Here is a 6,253-nt window from a genome sequence, read left to right on the forward strand (position 1 = left end):
TCATTTTTTGTTTATTTATTTGTTGCATTTGTATCCCACATTTTCCCACCTATTTGCAGGCTCAATGTAGCTTACATAGTACCGTGAAGGCGATCGCCAATTCCGGTATGACAAATACAGAGTGAATTTGTGGCATAGAAAAAGTTCATCGCATTAGGGAATTGAAAGGAAGAAGAGTTAAGTGGAAAAGAGATTAGCAAAGTGCGAAACTTTCTTTATGTAAAGATATGTAAGGCTAAGAGGACCAGCCTGGTGGTTGAGAGACAAGCACTGCAGAAGACCTGATATGATGAATCTTCATTTCCTGGGCTAAGTAGCACCAATGATTACACCTAGTAGCCACTCTTAGCCTTGTTTTGCAAGCAGGCGTTTAATATTTAAAGGCTATAATGTTAAATGCAACAACTGGAGCTCAGTTCTCTCAGGTCATAACCTATGGATAGTTCTCTGTGACCAAAATGATAGGGATGCTGAAAGACTGAAGAAATTAGGGCTGTTCAGCTTGGAGAAAAAAAGGCCGAGGGGAGATATGTTAGAGTTCTTTAAAATCCTGAATGGGGTTGACATGGGTAAACACAGATTGTATTTTTTGAAAAAGGAAACATTCAAAGACTGGGTGACTTACCGTGAAACTACAAATTAGTACATTCAAAACAAATGAGTAAATATTTGCATGCAGAACCTCCATTGTATGCAAATCGCTCTCCTGCATATTTATTATGACTATCCTGAAAACCTGACTGGCTATATGTGTCCCAAGGACTGGATTGAGAATGCCTAAATTCGTGCCAGTCTCTGCACTTTGGTGGGGTACCTGCAGAATTGAATTTGTAACCCTCTGAACTCTGAGTTCCCAGAGAGATCCTATCCAATTTCAGTACATGTGTGATGGAGCAATGGTGCCTTTATATGCTTGTAAAATCTTGTCCAGTTTTCGATGCAAGAGTAATGGAGGAGCAACACCTTTGCATTTTTCTTGGGTAACATCAGCTGCTCCATCACTGGTTTTCTCTCATGTTTTTACCTGATGGAAAGGAGTATTAGCTCCCAAAGGCTAGTCAAGAAACACATTAAGGAAGTCCAATTAAAAAGTGTTTAGAAACCAGATTGAGTCTCTCCAAAGGTCAGCCAATGAAATGGCTGGCTGTCTTCATCATAAAACATAGTGGGACAATGAGGAAAGATGGGCTTCTGCCCAGACATACTTATTTATTATAGTCCCAGGAATCCAGATTGTTCCTGGAAGATAAGCCTAATTATGGAAGTGCACTTGAAGCTCTAGTGGTTCCCTTCACATACAGCCTAGTTTTCAGCATAACTAAAATAAGTGAATTAAACAGGTTTGGGACCAGGTGTAACCGTGCTGCATATTCCTTGAGCGGAGGAGTAGCCTAATGGTTACAGAGTAGGCTGAGAACCTTGGCAGCCACTTCAAATCCCCCTGCTGCTCCTTATGATCTTTACCCTCCATTGCCTCAGGTACAAACAAAGGGCCCTTGTACTAACGGGCGTTGAGCCTTTAACGCAGGATTAATACGCAGAAACAGGCTACTGTGCAACCGTGTTAAGGGGCTTTGCAGTAGTTTGCCAATTTCTGCCTGTTAAACTGCACATTACTGAATTTTTATAATTTTTCAGTCAGGGGTTGTGGCATGAGTGGAGAGTGGGTGTGGGAGTGGAAGCGTTAGCCAGTCAGCGCGTTATACTTGCTGTGCACTAACTGGCTCACGCATTGTTAACGTGGGAGCACTTAGCACTTCCTAAATAGTGTTCCTGCGTTAACTCAAGAGCACATAGCAGGCATTAATCCAAATGTTAACGCAAGACCTGCAATTAAAAAAAATTTGTGGAAGTATTCCTTCTTGATGTGGATTTAGTTTTGGGCTTGCTGCATGTTAACCTTCAGCGTTATAGCGCAATAAGCTCAAAACACATTTTATAAAGACCTCCATAGATTGTAAGGCCTCCAGGAACAGAAAAAGACCTACTGCACCTGAATATAACTCACCTCGGGCTAATCCTGGGAATAAAAAGGTGTGAACTAAATCCAAAATCCCTGTCCTTCTTTTCTTTATGGGAAGCCTAAAAATGAGACATCTGTGTGACCCTCCAGGACCAGAATGAAGAATTGCACTGTCATCATTTTGTGTGTATGGCGTTCCAGGCCTCCGGGGAATATCTTGTCTGATCGTTAGCTTTTGTGCTAGGTTGTACATAGAAAAAAAAACCCACAGAAAATGTTGAGGTTGGTTTTAAATTTGGATCCCATTTCATTATTTGTTTTATAAGTAGCTTTGCTGTACCTTGCTTGGTGCCTACTAAAATCTACGTACAAGTTAAAACACTAATAACTAGCACTAGTAATAAGACAAAATACAAGGACAGTAGTAAACTACACAATCCATATTCATCATGGGCTAAAACCTGGCTTTTGTCATATCCTGATCTTAGAACCTTTGGTAAGTTGTTCATATATATATTTGGAGCTTTTTCAGTAGCTGCTTCTGGTGTGTCACTGTTATTTATCCTGGGGCTGTTGTTGGAACTAACACTCCTCTTGTGACAGTCTAAGCGATTGTGAAAGAATATATGTTTATAACCTATCCTGTAAACAGGTGGAGCTCAAATCCTTTCCTTGCTTTGAACATCAGAAATAGTTTATATTGAGGCATATTTTCAAAGCACTTTGGGAGGCTAAGTTCCATAGGTTTCTATGGAACTTTGGGAGGCTAAGTGCTTTGAAAATGAGCTTGATTGGCAGTAGTATTTAACTGGAAACTAACTTTGGCCATAAAGAGCTGGTTTTTTCACAAGAATATTCTAAATGTTTTTGGTCAAATATAAATATCCCTTGGTGACGTGTTTTAGAAAGAGACAAATTTGCATTAGATGCAACGTCTTTTGCAGCTTCCCCAGAGCCATTGTTCATTGGATCAAGACAGCATTTTTGTTTGTTTTGTACTATAGAGGACCCCTGAAGAAGGCCTAACTGCCGAAATACAGCCTGCTTCTGCTGAGCACCGTTTTGAATAAAGGTTCTGGTTTACATCCTGGTATGCCTTTTTGTGGTCATTCCTGCCCTTTGTGTTTTCGTTGATTTTCTTGTTGGAATGGACTGGTTTTTTTCCTCTTGGTCCTAATATCAATGTCTCCCATGTTAGGCTGGACTTATCAGACTAACCTTCTTTGCAGTGCTAGTTTGTTACATCTGTATTGGAAGATCTGCATGCAAGCTCCTTCTCTTTCTTTGCTATCCATCAAACTGTGGCGCGAGAAGGTTACTTTGACCTGAACAAACCTGTTCCCTTGTAGTTCTGATTTATAGCTGATCCTCCTCCTGTACTTCAACCCATTTTTAGATTTGTGACAATAGCCATGAATCTCTGTCAATTCATTGTTTATGTAAAGTTACATTTTTACCTTTCAGCCCAATGAAAGGACAGAATAGTCTATCAGCCAGCCTAGTGCTTCTGTACACTACCATGCGCAGGACCCTGGGTAAGATTCCTGGCTCAGGTCTTCCATTCTCCACATTGGGTGCAGATGGGGAATTCTAGGTACTGTACAGTGGCAACATTGAATACCTGTACTTAGGGCCTGCAGCTTCAGCATTGTGGAAGGAGACCTGCTGAATGAGCCCAGGCTGAGTATTCTTGAACAGACTGAATCGAGTGGGACTTTTACAAAGGGGCGGTAATGTTTTTAGCACGCACTAAAAATAAGCATGTGCTAAATTCTAGAGATGCCTATATATTCCTATGGGCGTCTCTAGCTTTTAGCGTGCTCTAAAAACGCTACCACGCCTTTGTAAAAGACTCCCTGAGTGAGCTGGGAAGGGATACAAAATAAGGTAAATGGTTCCAGCTTTCAGCCCTCAGTCTTAGTTTCGATTGAGCTGAAAGCCTTAAGGAAGAGATCACTGCCAAGCCAAAAAATCAACCATAATCCATGGAGTTTTTCACCCAGTTCCGTATGTTATTTGGATTTAGATTCTTACCTTTGCAACCTATTCTTAAGGTGTGTTATAATTCAGGTAGGTATTTCCCTGCCCTAGAGGGCTTGCCTTTCAGTAAATCTAGCCCTTAAAATTGTGTCACCACATTATCTTGTATTATAGACTAACACACATTAAAATAGTACATAACCCTCGGCGTGTTACTTACTCTGGTTCCCAGTTTATGCAGTGAGACCTATTTACTAATAATGTACATTAATTAAATTAGCACATACTGACAGTAGTAAATTTAACCCTAAGGTTGTATCTGAGCCAGTGGAGGGCAAAGTGATGACTTGCCTAAGATTATAAGGAGCATCAGTAGAAGAAACAGGGTTTAAATTCTGACCTATCTGTTTGTCAACCCACTATTCTAACTTATTAGAACATTCCTCCAGTTTGCCTGCTAGTTATGAGGCCCTCTTTTCCTTACTCAGCTTTCATAACTTGTGTTGCATGACTTTTCACTCCTAATCAAACATATTTGCAATAGTGTAAATTTAGGAGCCAGGTTTTGAAATTTTGCAACCTGTTTCTCTCCTGTGACTGAGGTAATACTGCTGGCTCAGGATCAGGAATTAGCAAAGAAGACCCCAGCCTGAACAATGGATAAGATTCTTGGATAACCCAGGCGTTGCATTCTTCACTTAATTAGAGCCATCTGATCCTGAACAGCTGGGCTATTTATAATAAATTTCACATAGTAAGGAACACTCTATTCATGGAACAGTTATTTTCTTATTCATGTTCTCATTTTCTGAGAACGATCTGTGACTATTTGTCTTTTTCTTTCATGTTTTGACTGTACTTAAAATAGAGCCTGCTTTGTTAAGGCTTCTGTCCTTTTCTCTGGCTGTGGAAAACGAACTTAGTAAATGAGGTCCATAGTTATAAGACCAGGGGCGTAGCTACGTGGGGCCACGGGGCATTGGCCCCCACAGATTACGCCCTGGCCTCCTCTACACTTGACCCGCCACCACATCAGGTACCTTGTTTGCTGGCGGGGGTCCCTAAACCCCGCCAGCTTGAAGAGTCTTGGAGGCCGTTCCATGAATTCACCACTCTTTCTATGAAGAAGTATTTCCTCAGGCTACTTCTGAGTCTGTCCCCTTTTACCTTCAGCCCATGCCTCCTCGTTCCAGAGCTTCCTTTCATTTGGAAGAGACTCCCTTCCTGTGCATTTATGCTACGCAAGTATTTAAGTGTCCGTAATATCTCTGGCCATTTTTCCAAAGTATACATATTGAGATTTTTAAGTCTGTCCCCATATGCTTTGACAAAGACCACTAACCATTTTAGTATCCGCCCTCTGGACTGACCTCATCCTGTTTATATTTTTTCGAAGGTACAGTCTCCAGAATTGTACACAATATTCTTAATGAGGTCTCACCAGAGTCTTATACACAGGCATCATCACCTCCTTTTTTCTACTGGCCATTGTTGTCCCGATGCAGCCAAGCATAATTCTCGCTTTTGCTGTCACCTTTTCTACCTGTTTGGCCACCTTAAGATCATCACTTATGATCAAAACCAAGTCCTGCTCCTCTTTCATGCTCAGAACTTCTTCACCTCCTAAACTATACCATTCCCTCAGGTTTTTGCAGCCCAAATGCATGACCCTGCATTTTTTAGCATTAAATCTAAGCTGCCAAATTCCAGGCCATTCCTCTAGATTCACTAAGTCCTTCCTCATGTTATCCACACCATCAGGGGTGTCTACCCTATTGCAGATTTTGGTATCATCCGCAAAGAGGCAAACCTTACCAGACAGCCCTTCAGCAATATCTCTTACAAAAATGTTAAAAAGAACTGGCCCAAGAACCGAACCTTATGGCACACCACTGGTAAAAATCCTTTTTCTCAGAATGAGCTCTATTTACCACTACCCTCTGTCGCCTTACACTCAACCAGTTCCTAATCCAGTCCGTCACTTAGGGCCTGTACCAAAAGCACTCAGTTTATTTATTAGTTGTCTATGTAGAACCGTGTCAAAGGCTTTGCTAAAAACTAAATACACCACGTCTAGCACTCTCCCTCGATCCAACTCTCTGGTCACCCAGTCTAAGAAATTAATCAGATTGTCTGAAAAAAACCTGCCTCTAGTGAAACCTTGTTGCCTCGGGACCTGTAATCCATTGGATTCCAAAAATTGTACTATTCTCAGTTTTAAGTGTTTCCATTAATTTACTTACCACAGAAGTCAGAATTACCCATGTGTAGTTGTCAAACTCTTCTTTACTTCTGTTTTTGTGGAGAGGG

This window comes from Microcaecilia unicolor, chromosome 8, assembly GCF_901765095.1.
Source record: "Microcaecilia unicolor chromosome 8, aMicUni1.1, whole genome shotgun sequence".
Taxonomy (NCBI): domain Eukaryota; kingdom Metazoa; phylum Chordata; class Amphibia; order Gymnophiona; family Siphonopidae; genus Microcaecilia; species Microcaecilia unicolor.